Consider the following 14,857-nt stretch of genomic DNA (forward strand, 5'->3'; position numbering starts at 1 on the left):
GTGTGTGTGTGTGTGTGTGTGTGTGTGTGTGTGTGTGTGTGTGTGTGGTTAAAATTAAATACAAAATGGAGACTGGACTTGAGAATTCCCTGAGCAGACAAAACCATTTAAGCCAGTAAGCTCAACTAAATCTAGCTTATTTCATAAATGAACTTAATGTTCATAAATGAACTTATGTTCATAAATGAACATAAATGAAACTTAACCTAGGTTATTTCTTATAAATACCTCTGACAGTCATAAAAAAAAAACCTTAAGTCATGGTCTTTAAAATGGTATGAGGTAATCACTTTTAACCAATCCCCTGCCATCTAGAACCCCCCATTGTAATAACCAGTCATTGTAAACGTTAATAACTTTCTCATTTTCACTTTTTTTTCCTCTCATTTTCACTTTATAAGCCTTGCTGTAATTTAATGCCTGTGACCTTCATATCCATCTTTGACTCTGGAAGCTCCCAGTTCCTGTTTTTATATACACAACAAACTCTTACTAAATACTATTTATTGATTTGGTGGTTTTGATTATGTTATTTCTGGATTTTTGACAGTTTTCTGACATCAGAAGTGGTATCCAAAGAAGACCCTCAACAACTCTGAGGCCAGTGAGCAACCACGTGCTGGTACCCACTGGGCCCATTGAGCTCACCACTTTCTTGCCAACCTTGCAGTCAGCCTGAATGTTGCTCTCTTTGCATGTTGAGCTCTCGGAATTTATTGTGCATACCTGTATTCTGTTTGTTGAAGCTTCTTGGTAAGTCACCCTTCTGTCTGAAAGGGGAGAAACTTGTGATTCCCTGGGATTTAGGCAATGGTAGGATGACTGAGGTCCTCACAGATTGTTTCAGGGAATCTAGAGGAAGAGATAGGTTCCACCTCATCTAAATCTCATTCTCCTCCTCCCTTAAAAACTCTTGCTTCTTGTATGTATACCTACTATGGACCAGGATCTTGTGCCTTTCTGGCAAAATGGATGAACTTTACAAAGGATAATTTGGAATTGTAGTGGCCACTTCGGGGAAATTTTAACTTAGATAAGATAGTCCACTTTACGGGATGCCCTTGAAAAGAGGATTGCAAACCTCTCAGAGACGATGGAAGATACTCTTTGATTGGTATGCAGAAGTTTCTAAGAGACAAAATGACTCTAAAAATAGCTTTTCTAAAAGAATCCTTACAGTGCGCGTGTGCGTGTGCGCACGCACACACACACACACACACACACACGCACAAAATCTTCATTAAAAAACTTTGGCCATCTGAGCAGGTAACCTTAAATTAGTCTGTCGGCCAGAAAAACAATTTGGATCCAGATTCTTTTGAGTTTTGTATTATTATACCTGAGATATGGCTAAAATTAAAAACTATAAGACCTTTGTCTCTGTCTACATGTTTATGTATATCCATATATGTATGTATATTATATATATACATATATGATATTGTTTTGGCCGCCCCGTGCAGCTTGTGGGATCTTAGTTCCCCAACCAGGGGTTGGACCCGGGCCCTTGGCAGTAAAAGCCCCGAGTCATAACCACTGGACCGCCAGGGAATTCCCATGTATATATGATATTTTTTTTTTTTTTTTTTTTTGCGGTACGCGGGCCTCTCACTGTTGTGGCCTCTCCTGTTGTGGAGCACAGGCTCCCGACGCGCAGGCTCAGTGGCCATGGCTCACGGGCCCATCCACTCCGCGGTATGTGGGATCTTCCCAGACTGGTGCACGAACCCATGTCCTCTGCATTGGCAGGCGGACTCTCAACCACTGTGCCACCAGGAAAGCCCTACATGATATTTTTTTAATAGATCTTTATTGGAGTATAATTACTTCACAATACCGTGTTAGTTTCTGTTGCACAACAAAGCAAATCAGCCATATGCATACAATGTCCCCATATCCCCTCCCTCTTGAGCCTCCCTCCCATCCTCCCTATCCCACCCCTCTAGGTCATGGCGAAGCACCGAGCCGATCTCCCTGTGCTATGCAGCTGCTTCCCACCAGCCAACTATTTTACATTCAGTAGTGTATATACGTTGATGCTACTCTCACTTCGCCCCAGCTTCGCCCTCCCACCCCATGTCGTCAAGTCCATTTTCTATGTCTGTCACTTTATTCCTGCCCTGCAACTAGGTTCATCAGTACCATTTTTGTTTTTAGATTCCATATATATGTGTTAGCATATGGTATTTGTTTTTCTCTTTCTGACTTACTTCACTCTGTATGACAGACTCCAGGTCCATCCCCTCACTACAAATAACTCAATTTCATTTCTTTTTATGGCTGAGTAATATTCCATTGTATATATGTGCCATATCTTCTTTATCCATTCGTCTGTTGATGGACATTTAGGTTGGCTCCATGGCCTGGCTATTGTAGATAGTGCTGCAATGAACATTGTGGTACATGTCTCTTTTTGAATTATGGTTTTCTCAGGGTATGTGCCCAGTAGTGGGATTGCTGGGTCATATGGTAGTTCTATTTTTAGTTTTTTAAGGAACCTCCATACTGTTTTCCATAGTGGTTGTATCCTACCAACAGTGCAGGAGGATTCCCTTTACACCACACCCTTTCCAGCATTTATTGTTTCTAGATATTTTGATAATGGCCATTCTGACTGGCGTGAGTTGATGCCTCATTGTAGTTTTGACTTGCATTTCTCTAGTAATTAGTGATGTGGAGCATCTTTTCATGTGCCTCTTGGCCATCTGTATGTCATCCTTGGTGAGATGTCTATTTAGGTCTTCTGACCATTTTTTAAATGAATTGTTTGTTTTTTTGATATTGAGCTAGCTCCATGAGCTGTTTGTATATTTTGGAGATTAATCCTTTGTCTGTTGTTTCATTTGCAAATAGTTTCTCCCATTGTGAGGGTTGTGTTTTTGTCTTGTCTATGGTTTCCTTTGCTATGCAAAAGCTTTTAAGGTTAATTAAGTCCCATTTGTTTATTTTTGTTTTTATTTCCATTACTTTAGGAGGTGGGTCGAAAAAGATCTTGCTGTGGTTTATGTCAAAGAGTGTTTTTCCTATGTTTTCCTCTAAGAGTTTTATAGTGTCTGGTCTTACATTTAAGTCTTTAATCCATTTGGAGCTTATTTTTGTGTATGATGTTAGGTAGTGTTCTAATTTCATTCTTTTATATGTAGCTGTCCAGTTTTCCCAGCACCACTTATTGAAGAGGCTGTCTTTCCTCCATTGTATGTTCTTGCCTCCTTTGTCATAAATTAGGTGACCATAGGTGCGTGGGTTTATCTCTGGGCATTCTATCTTGTACCATTGATCTATATTTCTGTTTTTGTGCCTGTACCATACTGTCTTGATTACTGTAGCTTTGTGGTATAGTTTGAAGTCAGGGAGCCTGATTCCTCCAACTCCGTTTTTCTTTCTCAGGATTGCTTTGGCTATTTGGGGTCTTTTGTGTTTTCATACAAATTGTAAAATTTTTTATTCTAATTCTGTGAAGAATGTCATTGGTAGTTTGGTATGGATTGTGTTGAATCTGTAGATTGCTTTGGGTAGTATAGTCATTTTCACAATATTGATTCTTCCAATCCAAGAACATGGTATATTTCTCCATCTGTTTATGTCATCTTTGACTTCTTTCATCAGTGTTTTATAGTTTTCTTAGTACAAGTCTTTTGCCTCCTTAAGCAGGTTTATTCCTAGGTATTTTATTCTTTTTGTTGTAATGGTTAATGGGAGTGTTTCCTTAATTTCTCTTTTTGATTTTTCGTTGTTGGTGTATAGGAGTGCCCGAGATTTCTGTGCATTAATTTTGTATCCTGCAACCTTACCAAATTCACTGATTAGTTCTAGTAGTTTTCTGGTGGTATCTTTAGGATTTTCTATGTATAGTATCATGTCATTGGCAAACAGTGACAGTTTTACTTCTTCTTTTCCAATTTGCATTCCTTTTATTTCTTTTTCTTCTCTGATTGCTGTGGCTAGGACTTCCAAAACTATGTTGAATAAGAGTGGTGAGTGTGGATATCCTTGTCTTGTTCCTGATCTTAGTGGAAATGCTTTCAGTTTTTCACCATTGAGAATGACGTTTGCTGTGGGTTTGTCATATATTTCCTTTGTTATGTTGAGGTAGGTTCCCTCTATACCCATTTTCTGGAGAGTTTTTTTCATAAATGGGTGTTGGATTTTGTCAAAAGCCTTTTCTGCATCTATTGAGATGATCATATGGTTTTTATTCCTTAATTTGTTAATGTGGTGTATCACATTGATTTGCATATATTGAAGAATGCTTGCATCCCTAGGATAAATCCCACTTGATCATGGTGTGTGATCCTTTTAATGTGCTGTTGGATTCTGTTTGCTAGTATTTTGTTGAGGATTTTTGCATCTACGTTCATCAGTGATATTGGTCTATAATTTTCTTGTTTTGTGATATCATTTACTGGTTTTGGTATCAGGGTGATGGTGGCTTCATGGAATGAATTGCTCCCTCTGCAATTTTTTGGAAGATTTTGAGAATGATTGGTGTAAGCTCTTCTCTAAATGTTTGATAGAATTTGCCTGTGAAGCCATCTCGTCCTAGACTTTTGTTTGTTGGGAGATTTTAAATTACGGTTTCAATTTCATTACTTGTGATAGGCCTGTTTATATTTTCTAATTCTTCCCGGTTCAGTCTTGGAAAATTGTACCTTTCCAAGAATTTGTCCATTTCTTCGTGGTTGTCCACTTTATTGGCATATAGTTGCTTGTAGTAGTATCTTATAATCCTTTGTATTTCTGCAGTGTCAGTTGTGATTTCTCCTTTTTCATTTCTAATTTTATTGATTTGCGTCCTCTCCCTTTTTTTCTTGATGAGTCTGGCTAAGGGTTTATCAATTTTGTTTATCTGATCAAAGAACCAGCTTTTAGTTTTATTGATCTTTGCTATTGTTTTATTTGTTTCTATTTCATTATTTCTGCTCTGATCTTTATGATTTCTTTCCTTCTACTGACTTTGGGTTTTCTTTGTTCTTCTTTCTCTAGTTGTTTTAAGTGTAGGGTTAGATTGTTTATTTGAGATTTTTCTTGTTTCTTGAGGTGAGATTGTATTGCTATAAACTTCCCTCTTAGGACTGCTTTTGCTGCGTCACATAGGTTTTGGGTCGTTGTGTTTTCATTGTCATTTGTTTCTATGTATTTTTTTATTTCTTCTTTGATTTCTTCAGTGATCTCTTGGTTATTTAGTAGTGCACTGTTTAGCCTCCGTGTATTTGTGTTTTTTACAGTTTTTTTCATGTAATTGATTTCCAACCTAATAGCATTGTGGTCAGAAAAGATGCTTGATATGATTTCAATATTCTTAAATTTTCCAAGACTTGATTTTTGACCCAAAATGTGATCTATCCTGGAGAATGTTCCATGTGCACTTGAGAAGAAAGTGTATTCTGCCACTTTTGGGTGGAATGTTCTATAAATATCAGTTAGATCTATCTGGTCTATTGTATCATTTAAAGCTTGTGCTTCCTTATTTATTTTTCGTTTGGATGATCTGTCCATTGGTGTAAGTGGTGTGTTAAGGCACCCTACTATTACTGTGTTACTGTTGATTTCTCCTTTCCTGGTTGTTAGCATTTGCCATATGTATTGAGGTGCTCCTATGTTGGGTGCATAAACATTTATAATTGTTATATCTTCTTCTTGGATTGATCCTTTGATCATTATGTAGTGTCCCTCCTTGTCTCTTGTAGCAGACTTTATTTTAAAGTCTATTTTATCTGATATGAGTATTGCTACTCCAGGTTTCTTTTGATTTCCATTTGCATGGAATATCTTTTTCCATCCCTTCATGTTCAGTTTGTATGTGTCCCTAGGTCTGAAGTGGGTCTCTTGGAGATAGCATATATATGGGTCTTGTTTTTGTATCCATTCAGCCAGTCTCTGTCTTTTCATTGGGGCATTTAATCCATTTACATTCAAGGTTATTATCGATACGTATGTTCCTATTACCATTTTCTTAGTTGTTTTGGGTTGGTTTTTGTGGGTCTTTCTCTTCTTTTGTGTTTCCCTCTTTGAGAAGTTTCTTTAGCATTTGCGGTAAAGCTGGTTTGGTGGTGCTGAATTCTCTTAGCTTTTGCTTGTCTGAAAAGCTTTTGACTTCTCCGTCAAATCTGAATGAGATCCTTTCTGGCTAGAGTAATCTTGGTTGTAGGTTTTTCTCTTTCATCACTTTAAGTATATCCTGCCACTCCCTTCTGGCCTGAAGAGTTTCCACTGAAAAACCCGCTGATAACTTATGGGGATTCCTTTGTATGTTGTTTTTTGTTTTTCCCTTGCTGCTTTTAATATTTTTTCTTTGAGTTTAATTTTTATTAGTTTGATTAATATGTGTCTTGGTGTGTTTTTCCTAGGGTTTATCCTATATGGGACTCTCTGTGCTTCCTGGACCTGAATGACTATTTTCTCTCCCATGTTAGGGAAGTTTTCAGCTATAATCTCTTCAAATATTTTCTCAGGCCCTTTCTTTTTCTCCTCTTCTTTTGGGACCCCTATAATTCGAATGTTGGTACATTTATTGTTGTCCCAGAGGTCTCTGAAATTGTCTTCAATTCTTTTCATTCTTTTTTCTTTAGTCTGCTCCTTGGCAGTTATTTCCACCATTTTGTCTTCCAGCTCACTTATTTGTTCTTCTGCCTCAGTTTTTGATTCCTTCTAGTGTATTTTTCATTTCAGTCATTATGTTGTTCATCTCTGTTTGTTTGTTCTTCTAGATCTGTGTTAAACATTTCTTGTATTTTCTCAATCTGTGCCTCCATTCTATTTCTGAGATTCTGGATGATCTTTACTATCATTACTCTGAATTCTTTTTCAGGTAGATTGCCTATTTCCTCTTCATTTATTTGGTCTTGTAGGTTTTTACCTTGCTCCTTCATCTGTGATATTTTTTTTTGCCGTGTCTCTCTTTTTTTTTTTTATGAGTGGGATTGTGTTCCTGTCTTACTGGTTGTTTGGCCTGAGGTTTACAACTCTGGGGTTTGTAGGCTATTGGGTAGAGATGGGTCTTGGTGCTGAGATGAGGAACTCTGTGAGACCTCACTCCAATGAATATTCCCTAGGGTCTGAGGTTCTCTGTTAGTCCAGTGGTTTGGACTCGGAGCTCCCACCGCAGGAGCTTAGGCCCAATTCTGGGCTCATGAACCAAGATCCCGCAAGCCATCTGGAGCGGCAGAAAAAGCAAAAAAACAAAAAAAACCCCAATAACAAAGTGAAATATAAAATTAGACTAGGAAACTAACAGATATGTTATGAAGAATATAAAAGTAAAAATATAGATGAATCAACAACCGGAAAGAACTACAGTACCAGTAGTTTTACTAGTAGTACAGAACTACTAGTAAAAAAGAGGAGGAGGGGGAAAAAAAGGTGGGGGAAGGCCTTGGCTGTGGAGGGCAGGGCCTAAGCAAGGGTGAGGTTTGGGCGGTGGGCAGGGGCAATGCTCAGGACCCACAGGGCTGGAAAAGGCCTTGGGGGCTGTGGGGATTGGGGCTTAGGATCAAGGAACAGAAGGGGCCCAGGTGTGCCCCCCCAACCCCTGGTCTCAGAAGGCAGGGGACCTCACCTAGGAGCCCAGCAGGCTTCCTGGGCTCGAGTGGGTGGGGTAAACGCCCTCCTGTCCTGCTTCTCCGGTCTGGGAGGGCCCCTACCGCCTGCTTCTCCTGATCTCCCTGGCCTCAGGGGCACTGATTCTGTCTGGCTTCCACTTCTCCTCCCTGCTCAGTACCCCTACGTCCTACTGGTTCACTTTAGGGTTCCTCCTGTCTCCTTGCGGGTCTCCCCACCAGCGGCCGGCAGGCACCCTAGTTGTGGGGAGACGCTAACTCTACATCTTCCCACACTGCCATCTTGACTCTGCCCCTGATATTTTAAAAAGAATTCTACTTAGTTGGCTTAAAGAGAAATAAGTGCATGTATAAATTAAATATTCCTAAAACTCTCAGAAATGGAAACTCTAATCCAGCTGTTTTCAAGTTCACATGATCAGGATAATCTTTGTTAAATAAAAGTTAGTTTAAGTTTGTTGGTTTAATAAAAACAGCCTTGTCTTTGGAATTGTCAATATTAAATGTAATGCAAACATATAACTTTTTCTACCTTGGTTTATTTGTCACATAGGCTCACGCTATCTCTATGTTACAAAATAACTTAAGGGCTTCCCTGGTGGCGCAGTGGTTGAGAGTCCGCCTGCCGATGCAGGGGACACGGGTTCGTGCCCTGGTCGGGGAAGATCCCACATGCCGGAGCGGCTGGGCCCGTGAGCCATGACCACTGAGCCTGCACATACGGAGCCTGTGCTCTGCAACGGGAGAGGCCACAACAGTGAGAGACCCGCGTACCGCAAAACAAAAACAAACAAACAAACAAAAAACAAAAAACAATAACTTAAGATGATGGCTAGCTGTTTGATGGCTAATCTAAGCATAATTGTTAAAAACAAGTAATTTAAATAAATGTAAATAAAATAAAAGTTTATACTAAGCTAAACTAAATAATGAACATTTATTGTCTAGATCATTTCCAAATAAGATAATTTACTGAGACATTGATCACTAAACATAAATTTAAATTTATTTATTTTTCTTAATTTTTACAGAGACAAAGATATTTGGGTCTATTAATAAATATGTCTTTTGCCACATTAAAACCACATTAAATATTGTACTATGAAAAACGTGTTTCTAAAAAATATAAGTTTTTATAATTATGTATTTATAAATTTGCTAATTTACCATAGGGTGCTAATATATGATAGATAGTTCACTACTGCCTGCTTTGTAATTTTCATATGTAAAAATAGAGGTACTAGAAACAATAAAGAGTGAAGGAAAACAACTTTGTATACAAAGAAAGGGAAGAAAATTGGATTTAAAAAAATATCAGTACAGATTTATTTCATTTCTTCATAAAAAACAACTCCATAAAATATTTGAATAAAAAAGGAACAAACAGTTTTCAGTAAGTGTTTGCATATTTTTTCTACATACTTTCTTCTCCCTTCAGATTCCAAAAACAGAGTAGAACTGAGACATTCTTAATTTTGTCACAGCTACATAGCCTTTAATTCTGTCAACAGAACTTCTATTCATTCTCCATAAAGCCCCTGAATATCTAGCATTAGGAAATTAATGAACTCATTGATCTAAACCCGAGGATACAAACCCCTAACAAGTGCCAAAGCACTCATTCATTATGAGACTGGCTCTTCTGTTTCCTTGCTAAGGATGTAGAGGTGTGTTCTACATCCTGAAAATAATAGACTGAGTTTACATGGCATGGATACGAGCAATAGTTACTGCACAAGTGAACAGGACACAAAACCACCTGAGCTGGTTGTTTAGTGTATTTTAGGGAGAGGAGCTGATGTCTGGTTTTCTCTTTCCCTCTAACTCTTCTCTTTGACAACCAACAGCACATGAACATTATTTGTTAGACTATTCTGCCCTGCAGTTTTGTACTTTGATTCAAAGAAATGAAAACTGACATTGCTCTCCCTCACATTGATTGGAAGAAATCAATATAATAGTGAAAATATTGCTGATTCTAGGGATATGGAACATCAAAGTGATCCTTATTATGAGGTTTGAACTTGTAATTTTAAAAAATTGTAGTTGATTTACAATAAAATGTATTTTCATATGAGGAGTATGCAAGGAATATAGGATGTGTTTTTGTTAAGGAGAAAGAGAGTAATGTGTAAAATAAAATGACTGTTTTTTTTTTCAGAAGAAGAAAGGAAAAAGAAGAAGGCAAAACCTTAATGAATATAGAAAGATGCAAAAGGTTTGTGGAAGAGAAATTTTATGTTGTGAGGTCACAGCTGGCTAAAATTGAATAGATTTATTTACAAGGATTTTTAAAATGAGCCCAGTAATGTACTGATACAAAACTAGAGTTTAATTTTCTCTCTGTTAAAATCACAAAATTTCTTAGATTATGGGTCTGTTCTTAATAAAATATTATAAAATGTTTTTCTTTACCTTTAATGTAATCTGCCTAGGAAACAAGGATTCCGTGTCATGGGAAATATTTCCTGTGTTCCACATTGTCTTTATCAGATCTTTAATTAGGAAAACTGAGTTTTTTCAATTTTAAGAGCTAAGGTTTTTTACAGCTATATAACTTCCTATATTTGCCTTTGAAATCTTTCAGTTATCACTTTGGTGAACAGATAACTAAGTGTTATGTCATAGTGACTTACACTCCTAATTGATCAAGCGTTTCAAATCTTTTGACATTTTTAACAAACTTCCCCAAATCAAATTCTGAATGAAGTCTTTTTGACCTCAAACTAACTTTGGAATTTTCCAGAGGGCCCCTGGAAGTTCTGAAAAAATTTGCTCTTTCTCCTTATAAAAGAGAAATCTCAGTTTATTTAGGCTTATTTGATATTAAATTGCATGGCAAACATTGTCAAATAAAAAGTAATGTTTGACCTTCTTAGATTATATTTACATAGTATATATTATTAATATGTGTTCTAGAAATTATATGAAATTCCTAAAAACCTGGTATGTCCTTGTATAATGTTATCAGTCAAAATTCCAGTGACTATTTTATAATATTGTATGTCACAAAATAATAACTTGGGCATCATTTTTTGGTGAATTCTGACTAGATCTTTAACCATGGATGTTTTTAAGTCTTTTGTCACAGTTATTGTTTTACTCTTGATTCCTCTCTGAAAGCACTTGTAATCATCTACAGGCAAAATGCTTCATCTTCAAAGAGATTTATGGAAAAGATATTAACAAGTACTCTAGAATACAAGTTTCTGATAACTTTAAGATCATAACACTGAACTGGGTAAGAATTTCTAAGACTCTACTGGAAAAGTGATTGATTCATAAAGCTACTAACCCAAGATGAAGCAAAACAAAAATTAATTACAGGAGACTGAATGAACTGATGAAGATGATTATAACTTTTATGACTTCATTTTAAATATTGCTGGTTGTTTAATGTTTTGTTTTCCAGATTTAAAGGACTCCTTTTGCTCCTCTCTTTTAAGCTATTAATATTTATAACTTGACAGCAATTTGAGAAAGTATGCTTTTGTAAACAAAAGTTGAAACATTTATCTTTTTCTCCCTACCTAATCCCTCCAGAATTCAGAAACTCTTATTAAATACTCTTCTTTTCATGACAATATATGTATTTATATAAACTCAATAAGAATTTGTTCTTCTTGTAGCAGGACACAAGTAAACAAGTCCTTAGCTTGGCTTCTTAGCCTAAAGAGACTTTAAAGGTCTAATCTGAAATTCTTTATTACCAGGCAATTTTAAAGAACTAAAGTTGACTTTATGGAGCCAGTAAAGCCCCTTGGATATTACCAAGGCTTTGACCAAAATGTCATGTTTGAGAATCTGCATAGAATTACTATTCTTACTACATTTATGTAAATAATCTATCCAAGTTTAATAAGATGACTTATAAACAAATTAGTTTCACTATAAGTATTTTGATAAAAGTGGGATGACTATGGAAAAAATTGTTTCACTAGAAAACTATGGTTATCATGGTATCTCTCCTACCAGGTAAGTATAGAAAAGTATGGTGTATTCTTTATCAAATTCTAGTCCTGTTAATTGTCTTTGAGGTTTCGTTATCTACTTGTAAACTTCAGAGAAATCACCACAATAGATCATGTATGGACAACCTTCATGCTTGTTGCTGTAAAGGCTGCTCAAGAAAGTTCAGTAGAATACCTGATGACATCAAAGACAGTTAAGCTGCAAACCAGGAAAATCCACAGATTGAAACTGCCATCCTTATTCCACTCCCTAAAGATGCTTCGAATTCAAATCTAGAAATGTTCTCAATTGGCTGCTCTCCAAACTCAGAAACTGAATTTATAATTTGCTCGAACTGTTAACCCTTGTTTTTCTTTTATTTCCATAGAAATGCGTCTTATTAAATTACCTTATTGCACACATCATATAGAGGCCTTAGGTGGAGGCACACCTGCAGTACCACCTCCTGAACTGAAACATCCTCATGTTCATCCTGTCCTAGGTAATCATGAGGATATATGATTGCTAATACATCGTGTTGTGCGTATGTTAAAATATATATATATATATATAAATATAATATGTGTATATATAGGTAAAGCCTGAATTTGATTACAGCCCATTCGAGTTATCTAGTTGGTTAGATCTTAGCTTCTGGGATTCTCTGCCCTTGAGAATTTTTAAAATTCTTGGCTACTATTCTGATTATAGTCATCATGTTAACCTTTCTAGTGCATTGTATCCTCCCAAGGGTTTTAAATGCCTTTTGCTAGCCTCTCTTACACCAAATGATATCCATCAGGATTAGACAACCTGAAGAATTCAGTGATCTAACTTCCCATGTCTATGATGATGATGCAGCTGTTAGTAACAGCAACTACATGACCCTCCATCCTGTTGACTCAACTATTGGAAACAATGAACGTGTGATTCTTTAGCCTGGCTGTATCAACAGTGGTTACCAAGAGTAATGCTAAACTAGTTGGCCACACCCTTAGCTTGCTGAGATAATGACCAGAAAGGGGGGAATTGCTAAACATAACAAAAGGGAGACCAAACCTGAGGCTTCCCTGGGCAGACAAAACCATGCAAGCCACGGAAGCAAAACTAAGTTTAGATTATTTCATGAACATAAGCAAAACTTAGGTTATTTCTTTTTTTTTTTTTTGTGGTACGCGGGCCTCTCACTGCTGTGGCCTCTCCCGTTGCGGAGCACAGGCTCCAGACGTGCAGGCTCAGCGGCCATGGCTCACAGGCCCAGCCGCTCCTCGGCATGTGGTATTTTCTCGGACCGGGGCACGAACCCGTGTCCCCTGCATCGGCAGGTGGACTCTCAACCACTGCGCCACCAGGGAAGCCCCCTTAGGTTATTTCTTATAAATGCCTCTGACAGTCATAATAAAACTTAAGTCATCTTCCTAAAAATGGTATAAGAGAATCACTTTTAACCAATCTCCTGCCATCTGGAACCCCCATTGTAATAATGAGTCATTGTAAACGTTAATAACTTTCTCATTTCACTTTATAAACTATCCTTTAATTTCATGCCCATGAGCTTCATATCAATCTTTGAATTTGGAAGCTCCTAGTTTGAGAGCTAAATACTATTTATTGATTTGGTGGTTTCAGTTGTGCTATTTTTGACGGTATCTATATATCTATATCTATGTCTTTATCTATACCTATACCTCCTCAGGGAGATATATATATCTCCTCAGGGAATTTTTACAGTAACTGCTAGGGCCAGGGTGAGGGAGATGCAAGAGCCTGAGCAATACATGGGGAATAACTGTGGGTTATAGTAGGAACTGGAGTCAAGGAAAAAATGGCCACTTTGAAGAGCCTTTTTCTGAGTAAAACAAGGATCTTTCTTCTCTCCAGGCTTGGTTTTTTCATCTCCACAGACGAGGCCAGACAGAAGCCATATGTGGTGTCCTGTGCAGTGTGCTAATGAGTTACCTATATAAACAGAACAAAGCCGTCTAGCAATCCCATAAAGATCACATATAACGATAAACCAGCTAGAATAATGCCACTGTTTCTGAAGATAAAGTCAACTAATACTAATGGCACCATCCTGTCTTTGTGTGGCCCCGTCTCCAAATAGCACAAGATACAAATTTATACCCGAAAACGTGTTATGTAAATTCAAACAACCAGCATGATTTTAATGTCTATAAAATATACAAATCCTCATTGTAAAGTCAGTTTCGAAAGCTTGCGGGCACTCTGAAGCATGTGCTTCTGCAGAGATAGTGAATTATGTTTATAGCTTTGTTCCCTCTATGGCTATGCATCCTGGTGCAGCTGTAATTGTATCAGAGGTACTTGTTGATTTTCCTTGGGCTGAGGAATGGCAGGGTTGGCTCCTATGCTGGCCCAGCTGAATGGGCTGCCTTGGGGTCTGAGGGGAGGCTCTATTTCCCAGCTAGGATGGTAGCAGTTGGGGTGGTGTGAAAAAAATGATGGAAAGTGGGTGGGCAAGAGAATGGAGAGAAATAGGATGCAGAGGGAGGAACGAATGGAAGAGAACGGAATTTGTTGGAGAGAGTGGATGAAGTGGGAAGGAGGGTGGCCGTGACAAGGTGAAGAATGATCAGAAGATTAGGCGTGGGTAGGAGAGTTGCCCACTGAAATTTTACCTTTTAAGTCCTATTTTATTGAAAGAGACATCTTTATTGAAGAGGACACCCTGAGATGAAGACGTCCTATCCTAAAGAAACCCTCTGATCCCATGTCACTAATAGTATGACATGTTTTACATGTTTGCCATTTTTAAGCAAGAGGAAATTGTTAGAGGAAAAAGAGCATTGCTAAAGATATAAAACCTTTCAACACTTGGATTTGATGAGCAGTCATAAAGGTGGAGCTGAGGAAAGGTAAGGAAAGTGATAAAAAATTACCACTGTTTTGAAATTTCCTAGCCTGGGTTTTACTTCTGTTGGAACAAGTGGATATAATACTAAGCATTTTCGTGTAACAGCTCACTAGTCTTTCAGGTTTAGGGGGAAAATCACCTTTCCATTGTTTCCTCCTCCCCCTCACAACTTTATTTTGTATAATCTCTAGTCTGGGAAATAAACTATTTTTTAAAAAGTGGTTTCTCTATCCTAATGAAATAATAGCATGAATCAATTTGTTTGAAAGTTGATGACAGTTTTCCAACAACATTTTCTACCTGAATTAGATATCCAAAAATATCTATGGTTTAGCAGCCCAAGGATGCTTACTAGATACTTTTCACTCTTAATACTAGGTTGAACTGATAACGTATTGTTAGGTTTTGTTATTTGTTATGATTCTTCTACTTGTAATAATAATGACATTGATAATGTCTTATGTATCTGTCA

General features: G+C 37.4%; 1 long non-coding RNA gene across 1 annotated transcript in view; it reads left to right on the top strand.

Annotated features, from left to right (window-relative positions):
• The window catches only part of LOC113614891 (uncharacterized), a 35,438-nt gene that overhangs the window by 20,072 nt on the left and 509 nt on the right, over positions 1-14,857 (top strand). Inside the window, exons 3-6 of the long non-coding RNA XR_003430752.1 lie at positions 551-753; positions 9,718-9,774; positions 10,699-12,009; positions 13,389-14,386. This is a non-coding gene — a long non-coding RNA (uncharacterized LOC113614891). The remainder of the gene's footprint in view (positions 1-550; positions 754-9,717; positions 9,775-10,698; positions 12,010-13,388; positions 14,387-14,857) is intronic.

The sequence above is a fragment of the Aethalodelphis obliquidens genome, unplaced genomic scaffold (assembly GCF_003676395.1).
Source record: "Aethalodelphis obliquidens isolate GAN/ISIS:26980383/991018 unplaced genomic scaffold, ASM367639v1 scaffold107, whole genome shotgun sequence".
NCBI classification, from domain to species: domain Eukaryota; kingdom Metazoa; phylum Chordata; class Mammalia; order Artiodactyla; family Delphinidae; genus Aethalodelphis; species Aethalodelphis obliquidens.